General features: G+C 35.7%; 1 pseudogene; it reads left to right on the forward strand.

The window, feature by feature from the left end:
- The first annotated feature begins 6691 nt into the window (after nucleotides 1-6691).
- LOC132010542 (type II iodothyronine deiodinase-like) lies at nucleotides 6692-12394 on the forward strand (annotated as a pseudogene).
- Nucleotides 12395-13019: the final 625 nt, after the last annotated feature.

A 13019-nucleotide genomic window follows, 5' to 3' on the forward strand; every position in this document is an offset into this window, starting at 1 on the left:
TCTCATGATTCACCTCCCCTTCCAAATTCCCCCAACTCCCTTCTCTCTAACTCCCCATGTCCTCCATGCTTTTTGTTATGCTCCACAAATAAGTGAAACCATATGATAACTGACTCTCTCTGCTTGACTTATTTCACTCAGCATAATCTCTTCCAGTCCCGTCCATGTTGCTACAAAAGTTGGGTATTTGTCCTTTCTGATGGAGGCATAATACTCCATAGTGTATATGGACTACATCTTCCTTATCCATTCGTCCATTGAAGGGCATCTTGGTTCTTTCCACAGTTTGGCGACCGTGGCCATTGCTGCTATAAACATTGGGGTACAGATGGCCCTTCTTTTCACTACAAAGATACTTTTCTGTATCTTTGGGGTAAATACCCAGGAGTGCAATGGCAGGGTCATAGGAAAGTTCTATTTTTAATTTCTTGAGGAATCTCCACACTGTTCTCCAAAGAGACTGCACCAACTTGCATTCCCACCAACAGTGTAAGAGGGTTCCCCTTTCTCCACATCCTCTCCAACACATGTTGTTTCCTGTCTTGATAATTTTGGCCATTCTAACTGGTGTAAGGTGATATTTCAATATAGTTTTAATTTGAATCTCCCTGAAGGCTAGTGATGATGAACAATTTTTCATGTGTCTGATAGCCATTTGTATGTCTTTATTGGAGAAGTGTCTGTCCATATCTTCTGCCCATTTTTTGATATGATTGTCTGTTTTGTGTGTGTTGAGTTTGAGGAGTTCACTATAGATCCTGGGTATCAACCTTTTGTCTGTCCTGTCATTTGCAAATATCTTCTCCCATTCTGTGGGTTGCCTCTTTGTTTTCTTGACTGTTTCCTTTGCTGTGCAGAAGCTTTTGATTTTGATGAAGTCCCAAAAGTTCATCTTTGCTTTTGTTTCCTTTGCCTTTGGAAACATATCTTGAAAGAAGTTGCTGTGGCTGATATCGAAGAGATTACTGCCTATGTTCTCCTCTAGGATTCTGATGGATTCCTGTCTCACATTGAGGTCTTGTATCCATTTTGAGTTTATCTTTGTGTACGGTGTAAGAGAATGGTTGAGTTTCATTCTTCTACATATAGCTGTCCAGTTTTCCCAGCACCATTTATTGAAGAGACTGTCTTTTTTCCACTGTATATTTTTTCCTGTTTTGTCGAAGATTATTTGACCATAAAGTTGACAAAATCCAGCATCCGTTCCTGATTAAAATGCTTCAAAGTATAGGGATAGAGGGAACATTCCTGAACTTCATCAAATCTATCTATGAAAGACCCACAGCAAATATCATCCTCAATGGGAAAAAGCTTGCGTCCTTCCCATTGAGATCAGGAACACGACAAGGATGCCCACTCTCACCACTTTTGTTCAACATAGTATTAGAAGTCCTAGCAAAAGCAATCAGACAACAAAGGGAAATAAAAGGTATCCAAATTGGTAATGAAGAAGTCAAACTCTCTCTCTTTTCAGATGACATGATTCTTTATATGGAAAACCCAAAAGACTCCACCCCCAAACTACTAGAACTCATACAGCAATTCAGCAACGTGACAGGATACAAAGTCAATGTACAGAAATCAGTGGCTTTCTTATACACTAACAATGAAAACACAGGAAGGGAAATTAGAGAATCAATTCCATTTACTATAGCACCAAGCACCATAAGATACCTGGGAATAAACCTAACCAAAGAGGTAAAGGATGTGTACTCAAGGAACTACAGAACACTCATGAAAGAAATTGAAGAAGACACAAAAAGATGGAAGACCATTCCATGCTCTTGGATTGAAAGAATAAACATTGTTAAAATGTCTATACTGCCTAGAGCAATCTATACTTTTAATGCTATTCCGATCAAAATTCCACTGGTATTCTTCAAAGAGCTGGAGCAAATAATCCTAAAATTTGTATGGAATCAGAAGAGATCCTAAATCGCTAAGGAAATGTTGAAAAACAAAAATAAAACTGGGGGCATCACGTTACCTGATTTCAAGCTTTACTACAAAGCTGTGATCACCAAGACAGCATGGTACTGGCATAAAAACAGACACATAGACCAGTGGAACAGAGTAGAGAGCCCAGATAGACCCTCAACTCTATGGTCAAATAATCTTCCTTCCATTTAGAAGGCAAGCCAGACCTTCAAAATGTGGCTGAAGGGAAATGCCTCCTTACTTGTCTACGGAAAATACTGAGAAGAGATTTCAAAGTGGGGAGTGCAAGTATCTGAGGGAAAGAACAGTGCATTCTATGGCAAAGTACCACATATTTTTTTTTTCCACAGCTTGGCTGAGGTATAATTGATATAGCAAAACTGATGAAAAAACCCTGCATATATTTACCCAATTTTATGAATTTGGACCTACTCATACAGCTATGAAATAGTCACACAATCAAGGTAATAAACATAATCATCACCTCCAAGTTTCCTTGTGTCCCTTTGGTTTTTGTGTGTTTGTTAGGAATACTTAACATGAGATGGACTCTCTTAACAATTTTTTTAAATGCACTACAGCATATTGTTAATTTCAGGCAGTATGTTACACAATGAGTCTCTAAGACTTAATCATCTCGTATAACCATAACTTTATAACCATTGGACAACTCCTTATTTCCCCTGCCCCATCCCCTAGCAACCACCATTCTATTTTCTGTTTCTATAAGTTTGACTATCTTATACTTATTCATGTAAGTGGAATCATGGAGTATATGTCCTTCTGTGACTGATTAATTTCACTTAGCATCATGTCTTCCAGGGTCATGATATTGTGGCAAATCATTGAATTTTCTTCTCTTTTAAGGCTGAATAATATTTCATTATATGTATAGACCACATTTTTAAAAAGATTTTATTTATTTATTTGAGAGAGAAAGAGAGTACAAACAGGGTGAAGCAGGCTCCCTGCTGAACAGAGAACTTAATGTGGGACTCCATCCCAGAACCCTGGGGTCATGACCTGAGCCCAAGGCAGACACTTAACTGACTGAGCCATCCAGGTGCCCTAGACCACATTGTTTTAATCTATTTGTCTGTACATGGACATTTAGATTGTTTCCATATCTTGGCTATTGAGAATAATGCTGTAATGAACATGGGAGTACACATATCTCTAAAAGATCCCAATTTCAATTCTTTTGACACATACATGGGAATGGGATGCTGGATCATATCATAGTCCTATTTTTAAGTTTTGTGTAGCTTCTAGGTTGTCTTCCACAATGACCATACCATTTTTGCATTCCCACCAATAGTGAACATGAGTTCAATTCCTCCACATCCTTATTTATTTATTTATTTATTTATTTATTTTATAATGGCCATCCTAACAGGTGAGAGGTATTCTCATTGTGTCTTTTTAACTGAAGTGTAGTTGGCATAAAATATTAGTTTCGGTTGTATGACATAGTGACTCGACATTTATGTACATTACAAAGTGATCACTATGACAAGTCAATCTACCATCCATCATCATCACACAAAGTTATTAAAATACTATTGCCTATATTCCCTATGGCATACATTATATCCCTATGATTTACTTATTTTATAACCGGGAGTTTGTATCTTTTAATCCCCTTTACCAATTTTGCCTGTCTTCTCCCCTCTGGTAACCACCAGATTGTTCTCTGTATCTATGAGCCTGTTTTATTTTTAGATTCCACATACAAATAAAATCATACAGTATTTGCCTTTTTCTGTTTAACTTATTTCACTCTTAATACCCTCTAGGTCCATCCATGTTGTTTCAAATGACAAGATTTCACTATTTTTTTATGAACGAGCGTATATATTGTATATATATGTATATTTATGAGTGTGTGTGTATTTCACATCTTCTTTACCCATTCACCTACTTATAGACACTGAGGTTGCTTCCATATGTAATAAACAAATTCAGTGAAGTTGCAGTAACAAAATCAACATAAACAATCAGTTGTGTTTCTGTATAGTAACAATGAATTAACTGGGAAAAAAATTAAGAAAGCAATCCCATTTACAATAACCTCAAAAAGAATAAAAACCTTAGCAGTAAACTTAGCCAAGGAGGTAAAAGACATGTGCACTGAAAACTCCAATACATTCATAAAAGAAATTTTAAAAGACAGAAATAAATGGAAAGATAGACCATGTCCATGGATTAAAAGATTTCGCATTGTTAAAATGTCCATACTACCCAAATTAATCTATAAATTCAATATTATTCCCATCGAAATCCCAACAGCATCTCTTACAAAAATAGGAAAAATAAGCTAAACATTCACATGGAACTATAAAATCTCCAGAATAACAAAAGTGGTCTTGAGAAAAAAGAACTAACTGAAGATATCACACTTCCTGATTTCAAAATACACTGCAAAGCTGTAGTAACTAAAATGGCATATAGACTAATGGAACAGAATGGGGAACACAGAAGTAAACACATGCATGTATGGCCATCTAATCTTTGACAAAGGCACCAAGACTACACAATGAGAAAGTGTAGTCTGTCCAATATATGGTGTTAGGAAAACTAGATACCCATAAGCAAAATAATGAAACTGGACTCTTATCTTACAACGTACACAAAAATCAACTTAAAATGGATTATAAACTTAAACATAGGAACTAAAACTATAATGCTTCTAGAAGAAAACTTAAAAAAAAAAGCTTCATGACACTGGTCTTGGCAATGACTTTTGGAGGGGTGGGCGATATATGACACCAAAAGCACAGGAAACAAAAGAAAAAACAGACAAATGGTACCACATCAAACTAAAAGCTTCTGCACAGCAAAGGAAACAGTCTGATAAGGGATTAATATCTAAAATATATAAGGAATTCCTATAGCTCAATAACAACAAAACCCCCAAATAATCTGATTTAAAAAGTAGAACACACACTTTTTTAAAAAACTTTTTTAAATTTTTAAATAAACATATAATATATTAGTAGCCCCAGGGGTACAGGGCTGTGAATCGCCAGGTTTACACACTTCACAGCACTCACCATGCACATATCTTCCCCAATGTCCATAACTCCACCTCCCTCTCCTGACCCCCCCCTTTTACCAGCAACCCTCAGTTTGTTTTGTGATATTAAGAGTCTCCCTCCCGATCCCATCTTGTTTTATCTATTCTTTTCCTACCCCCTAAACCCCCCACATTGCATCTCCACTTCCTCATATCAGGGAGATCATATGATAGTTGTCTTTCTCCTATTGACTTATTTCACTAAGCATAATAACCTCTAGTTCCATCCATGTCATCGCAAATGGCAGGATTTCATTTCTTTTGATGGCTGCATAGTATTCCATTGTGTTTTTATACTACATCTTCTTTATCCATTCATCTGTTAATGGACATCTAGGTTCTTAGTAGCACACACTTTTAATTGAATCTCCTAAACAGGATCTCAATAGCAAAAGGAAAAATATATCAGAACACCATAAATGAAGACCCTAGGAAAATACCAGCAAGCAAAACCAATTTGTGAACCTGGATATTTTTGTGATATTCAGCTCTCACCCAAGGAGAGTATTGTCAATGTCTAACTTGCCACTCTTCCAACTTTCAATAAAGTTTTAAAATTTTCATGAAGATGGTTTTGAACTTTAAATACTAGCTAAAATGGAGAAGTCTATTTTCTGTGACTCCATTAGTTGGTATCACTTAAATGTGATTCCAAGAGCATGTCAACCCTCTTCCCAAGGGTTTGGGGTTGGGAGGAATCTGGTTTAGTAGTGAATTATTTGGTTAATATCTATCTTGTTTTTTCTGATCCTCAACAGTTAAATTTATCAACTGGCTTTTATTGAATGTTGGGAACAAAAAAGCCAGCAACAAAATTCATAGAAAATGCTACAGAAAGACCTAAAACTAACCCTAGTGTAAAACATGCAGCTCATCATTACAGACACTCCGGATTAAGATGATTAATAACATTTTATTCTTGAACTCCTCACCACAGAACCACAAATTGTGCAAGGGAAAGTTGCAGACTAGGAGGGAGACAATTTGCTTGTTGAATTCCTGGTCTGTTCAGAAGTCCCCCATGTACCAGCAAAATACACTATTTGTAACTAGTTGAATAATAAAAATGAAATATACTTAAAGAAACTTTCTAATGAATTACAATAAATAAAAGAGATAGTTCATTTGTTAGGCCTTCTCTGTTAGTCAAAAGTTTAAATCTTAAATTTTGCTGCAGTGTTTGATAAAATGCTATTTTTAAAAACACTAAGTGAATGCAAGTATTTTGCCAAACAGGGCCTGAAAGATATTAATCACAAAATCTGGAAATTAAGTGGTCTAATGACATTATTTCCATATGATTTAGTTATTATCATAAAGGAGATTATTCCAGTTAAGAATAAATGCTTTGGCTCTTCAGTTAGATAAAGTCTGATTCAATGGTTAAAATAGTCTCTTCTTTTGATCATTTGGGTCTTCAGTTAGATAAAGTCTGATTCAATGGTTAAAATAGTCTCTTCTTTTGATCATTTGGGACCTGTGAACCTAAAGCATTACATGAGCATGGCACTTGGGATTTTTGCACCAGTCTAATACTCGGCTTCCCTTCTTTCTAACATCCTCCGAGGTGGTGGATCTTCACTCTTTTGTCCTTCCCAATTCTCTCTCTTGTAAATCAGTTTAACTGAGGTATATTTCTCATCAAATAAAATTCACATATTTTAAGGGTATAGTATGATGTGTTTGGCTAAACCAAACAGTCCTATGACCAACACCATAGTTGCTCTCATCCCCCTCTTTGCTGTAGGTGTTGGTAAGCACTGAACCCCTCTTTGTCACTACAGTGTTACCTTTCCAAGAATTTTACATAAGTTACAACCTACAACTGGTATGTGTTCTTTTGTGTCTGACTTCCTTCATTTAGTAAAATGCTCTTGAGGTTCATCCATGATCATCCATGCATCAGCATGTTTTTTTTTTATTGCTGAATATTGTTCTTTTGTTAAACCTACACAATTTGCTTCTCCATCTGTCAGATGATGGGAATTTGGGTCTTTTTGTAACTCTTATGAATTTGTAACTCTTATGAATAAAACTTCTGTGAGCATCTGCTTACATACAAAGTTTTGTTTTGTTTTGTTTTGTTTTGAGAGAGAGAGAATGAGAATGGAGTTGGGGGTGGTGCAGAGGGAGAAAGAGAGAGAGAGAGAATCTTCAGCAGGCTCCACACCCAGTATGAGCCCAAAGGAGGGCTCAATCTCACAACTCTGAGGTCATGACCTGAGCCAAAATCAAGAGTCAGCAGATATTTAACTGATTGAGCCACCCAAGTGTCCTGGCCTACAAAGTATTTTTGAGGACATACTTTTTTTTTTTTTTTTTTTTTTTATCTCTCTTGAGTAATTTCTAGGATGATATTCCTGGGTCATATGTTAAACTTTATAAGAAATCTCTAAACTGTTTCCCAGTGTTACTGTACAATTTGCATTCCCAGTAATAACATATGAAGAGTTTGAGTTACTTGTTCCATATCCTTGCTGACACTTGGTATTGTCAGTATTTTTAATTTTAGCCAATCTAGTGGGTATGCAGAATATCTCATTATGTTTTTAATGTACATTTCCTTAATGACAAATGACATTTTTCAGTACTTTTTTGTCATTCACATATCCATTTAATAAAAAGTCCCTTCAAATATTGTGCTCATTACCTTGTTATCTTTTTATTGAGTCGAAGAGTTTTTTACATAGTCTGAATACAGTTCTTTCTTAGTAATGGGTTTATCAAGTATTTTTTCTCTGTAGTTTACCTTTTTTTTTTTAACACTGGCTCTTAAAGATAAAAATCTTAATGAAATCAATTTTTTTTTCATTCAGTTCATACTTTTGTGTCCTATTTAAGAAATTGTTCCTGTGGGAGGTGGGGAGGAGAGGTGAGTTGGGGGAAATCAGAGGGGGAGACAAACCCTGAGAGACTGTGGACTCTGAGAAACAAACTGAGGGTTTTGGAGGGGAGGCGGGTGGGGGGTTGGGTGAGCCTGGTGGTGGGTATTAAGGAGGGCATGTATTGCATGGAGCATGGGTGTGGTGCATAAACAATGAATTTTGGAACACTGAAAAAAAAATTTTTAAAAATAAAAAGAGAAAGAAAAAAAAATTTTAAAGAAAAAGAAAGAAAGAAATTGTTCCTGTTCCATGACCATGAAGATTTTCTCTTGTTTTCTTTTGGAAGTTTTAGTTCTTAAATTTAAGTCAATGACTCATTTCAACTTCATTTTTATATATGCTGTGAGGGTAGTTTAGAAAAAGAAATTTAAGCATATAGTTATCCAATAGCTCTAGCATCATTTATAAAAAGGCAATACATTTCCTCACTGAATTATCTTGGCAGTCTAGTTAAAAAAAAAAATCAGTTGATCTTATAAGTTTGGCACCGATTTCTGGATTCTCTTTTTAGTTCTATTAATCTGGTAAAACTAACATTTTGTCCTGAAACCTCTAGATGCTTTGTTCTCCTCATAGTTTCTCATATCAGGGAGATCACTAGCATCCACCTGGGTTTTCCTTCCTTATACCAAAGCCATATATCTCTCACAAGGGAATAAGATGAAGCACATATAGGGCTCACCTCTTCTGTATACACCTATTCAGAGATCACTGTCCTTCATTTCCTGACCTTTAGTTTCCTGAAAACTGTTGTTTCATATATTGGGTCAACTTGTCGTTATTTCAGGCACTGGTGTAAATCCAGTCTCTGTTCCTGCCATCTCAATAACCTAGGATATGGCATATAGTATATAGATAGATGGTGGATAGATAGATAGAAAGATAGATAGATAGATAGATAGGTGTATATATATATATATATACATATAATTGAAAGGAATGTGTACTCTCATCTTACCAAGTGGAGTCTTTCCTGTATGAAAGTTCAGTCAAAATGTTTGAAAATGTTCAAGTCTCCTATATTATTACTTATTTTCTGCTTAATTTTTCAGTTATTTGCTTTGAAAAAGTGTTGAAATTTCCAACTATAATTATTTTATTGAGATATAACTGACAAACAGCATTTTAGCTTCAGGTATACAAAATAATGACTCCATTTTTATATATACTATGAGATAATCACCACAATAAGTCTTCTTACATCATCATCATATATAACCACATACTTTTTAAAGTAAGCTCTATGACCAGCGTGGAGCCCAGGGTGGGGTTCAAACCTATAACCCTGAGATTAAGTCCTGAGCTGAGATAAAAAGTCAGATGCTTAACCAACTGAGTCACTGAGGCACCCCACAAATTTTTTTGTCTTGTGATAAGAACTTTCATTCTCTTATCAACTTTCAAACACATGATACAGTATTGTTAACTATAATTCAACTATAATTTTGGATTTGTCTGTTTCAGTGTTTAGTTGTATTATTTTTCCTTTCCTCCACTTAGAATCTCTCAAGTGAAAAAATATTTATGATTGTCATGCCCTTTTAAAGAATTAATCCTTTTAGCATTACGCCTTTCTGCATTTCTGGTAATTTCTTATTTTAAAAATCTACATAGTCTGATACTAATAAAACCAATATAGTTTTTAAATTAGTTCCTTACTAGTGTCCCCACTAATTACTGATGTGACTGAGTTCAAATCCATCATCTTGTTAAATATTTCTATTTGTCATTTCAGATTACCTGAGCTTTTCTCAATGATCCCATTTTATCTCCATTTTTAGCTTAATAGCTATATATCTTTGTTTTATAATTTACTGTATACTGTAGGCTCTGCAATACATATTTTACCACTCACTTTCAAATAATATTACACCACTCCCCATACTGTGTAAGAACAACATAATAACCTGCTTCTTTTATCCACCATCATACACTGTGCTAAACCTGCCATATGTCTTACTTCTGCATACACTATAAATTCCACTTCGTTTCATACAATTATATTTTGATTAGATTATAAATAGGAAGAAATAATTTTTTTAAAATTTATCCACATATTTCCTATTTCTAGGAGTCTTCAGTGCTTCATGTACACCCAAATTTCCATCTGTTATATTTCTTTCATCTGAAGGACTCACTTTAACAATTTGTATAGTGCAGATTTGTTGGATATAAATTCTCTCTCCTTTTATTTGGAAAATATCTTTATTTTGCTATTTTGCCTTTATTTTAAAAATAATTGTTTTCGTCTGTGAAGAAGTCTACACTGACAGATTTTGGTTTGTTTCCATTCAGTCCTTTAGTAACATCACTACATCATCTTTTCCTTTCATATTTTCAGATAGATTAGTCTGTAGTCACTCTTACCTTTGTACCTCCATCATAAGCCTTTTTCTCTGTGTGTTTTTAAGCTTTACTTTTTATCACCAATTTTCTGGAATTGAATTTGATGTAGGTTTGTGTGATGTTCTTTATATCCAAATTTGGGTTCTGTGAGCTTTTTTGGATCTGTGGGGGTTTCGTTTTCACATTTGAGACGACTTTGAAAATTTTTTTCTTCTTACCCATCTTTCCACTTCTACTTTTGGGAATTTAGTTACACTTATGTAAACAGTTGATATTACTCCTGAAGTCACTAACACTTTCCTCATTTTTCCTATTATTTTTGTCTCTCTTATTGATTTTGGATATTTATCACTTCCATATTTTCAAGGTTGTGGATCTTCTGTTAATCTGCTACTAAACCTACCCATTTATTTTTAATTACAGATACTATATATTTTCAATTTGAGACCTTCCATTTGGTTTTTAAATAAATGCTTTTTTATGCTTTTTCCACATCTTTTTTTCATTGTGCTCATATTTTTCTCTAACTTCTTGAACATATGAGGCATATTTATAATAGCTGTTTTAAAGTGTTTGTCTGCTAACTATATCATCTATCATGATAGCCAGTAGGTCAAAGATCTAATTTCTTTTTCTGATTTGAGTCTTATTTTTCTGCTTCTTTAGATGCCTCTTCATTTTTTTTAATAAATGACAGACATTGTAAATTGGATATTGTTAGCTGTAAAATACATAGTTTGTGCTATTTAATAGTGTTGGGATTTTTGGCATAGAATTAAATTAGATTGTCTTCTTATACTCAGCATAACCCCTTTGAGATTTTTCCAAGTGTTGCCTATATCTAGCAGGCTTTTTTAGATAAATTATAAACAAATGAAAAAAAAAAGTTTTTATCATCAATTTGACATCTTCCTCAGAGTAGAATGAAAGCAGTTTTTACAAAAAATTCCATGTAAAAATATTTGAGCAATAAAGACGTAGGAGAATGTTTATTTCTTCAGCAAGTTCTAGCAAAGAAGTTATTTTTACTTTAAATAACAATTGTTTGCTAGTATGAACACAATATAATATTCCTATCTGCAAAATATAGTACCAAGAATTTCTTTTGTCAAATTTCCATTTAAGGTCTTGTTTCTGAGCATTGACCCCCTTGCCTTCTCCTCTCTTTCACAGCAGAGTTTGGAGTAATCTTTCATCCATCAGTATAGGGATTGCTGGCCATTCCAGGCAAGTGGTAACCCCAGGTGATCATCTTGCAACAGACACTGTAGGGACCTCCTGAAAATGAAAAGTTTGTGGCCAGAGTAAAGCGAGGTGGGAAGAACTGAATTAGGAATCCCAAGAGCCCCTGTTCCTTCCTTCATTCATTCTTTTCCCTGCCTTGGGATCTAGAAAGAATATACATTTTGGTGTTACAATAAACTGGTTTTGAACCACTGTTCCATGTGACTTGGGGTATGTAGTCCTGTTGCTGAGCCACTCCAAGTCTGCTGATGCGGAGTGGAGGCCCATGCTGACGCAGAGTGGAGGCCCATGCTGACCTGGGCCAGGGAATGTGCTGCATCTGGTAAAGCTTCTTCCCCAATCAATGCCTATAGGCAGGTAAAATTGGGTGAAGAATCCCCAGTTCCAGTGTGGTGTATGTTTCCAATTCTGAAGGAGGTGACAACATTAAAAATGGTGCCCATGTAAAGATGGTTGATATAGCTGAATGCCACCTTATTGACTGGCAGCCCTGAGCACCTACTGGTGGTTAACTTTGACTCAGCCACTTGACCTCCTTTTACTAGCTAGCTGCCAGCCTTCAGCAAACGAGTGGAAGAGTTCTCAGTGGCTGACTTTCTGTTGGTGTACATGGATGAGACTCATCTTTCAGAAGATTGGTCAGTGTCTGGTGATTCCTCTTTGTCTTTTGAAGTGAAGAAACACCAGAAGACCGATGTGCAGCAGACCACCAGCTTCTGGAGCATTTCTTCTTGCCACCCCAGTGCCAAGTTGTGGCTGAACACATGGACAGTAATCCCAATGCAGTTTATGACGTAGCCTTTGAATTGCTTATCTGGGAGGAAATGGCCCTTTCTACTACAACCTTCAAGAAATCCAGCATTGGCTGGAGAAGAATTTCAGCAAAAGATGGAATCTAGATTAGTGGGTTAAATGCATGATTGTAAAAGGATTTTTGTTTTTGTTTTTTAAATTATGTAAGGGAAAGGAAACTAAGAACTGAATCCACTATTTTCAACTGGGTCCCATTGTCTTGCTGAAAGTCAGGAATTAACATGTCAGAAGAACATAAATTTCTAACATTTCCATGCTCCTTTTACCACTCAAATGGCATTTGGCTAAATAGTAGCCCCAGCACAGCTCTTCCTAGTGAGAAGCCCTGAGTGAAAAGGTCCCAAGATAGAGAGAGAGAAAGAAACCCTGTTTCAACATGTGTTCATTCTGCCTTGGGAAGGAAGTAATACAGCTAATGCATGCTTTGGGACTTGAAGAAAAGACTACCTGAATAACTACTATGTTGGGGAACTATTGTCCTTATTAGTATAAGGGGTATTGCCTATGGCTTATTCAGCATGGATGCAGCCCATCTGGAAAGTTCCCAAATATTTACTTATAACAAGTTTTTGAGCCCAGTCTTTGTGGTTAGGGATTTTGTGTTTAACAATGTTCAAGTAGGGGCACCTGGGTGGCTCAGTGGGTTAAAGCCTCTGCCTTCAGCTCAGGTCATGATCCCAGGGTCCTGGGATTTAGCCCCACATCCGGTTCTCTGC

This window comes from Mustela nigripes, chromosome 2, assembly GCF_022355385.1.
Source record: "Mustela nigripes isolate SB6536 chromosome 2, MUSNIG.SB6536, whole genome shotgun sequence".
Taxonomy (NCBI): Eukaryota; Metazoa; Chordata; class Mammalia; order Carnivora; family Mustelidae; genus Mustela; species Mustela nigripes.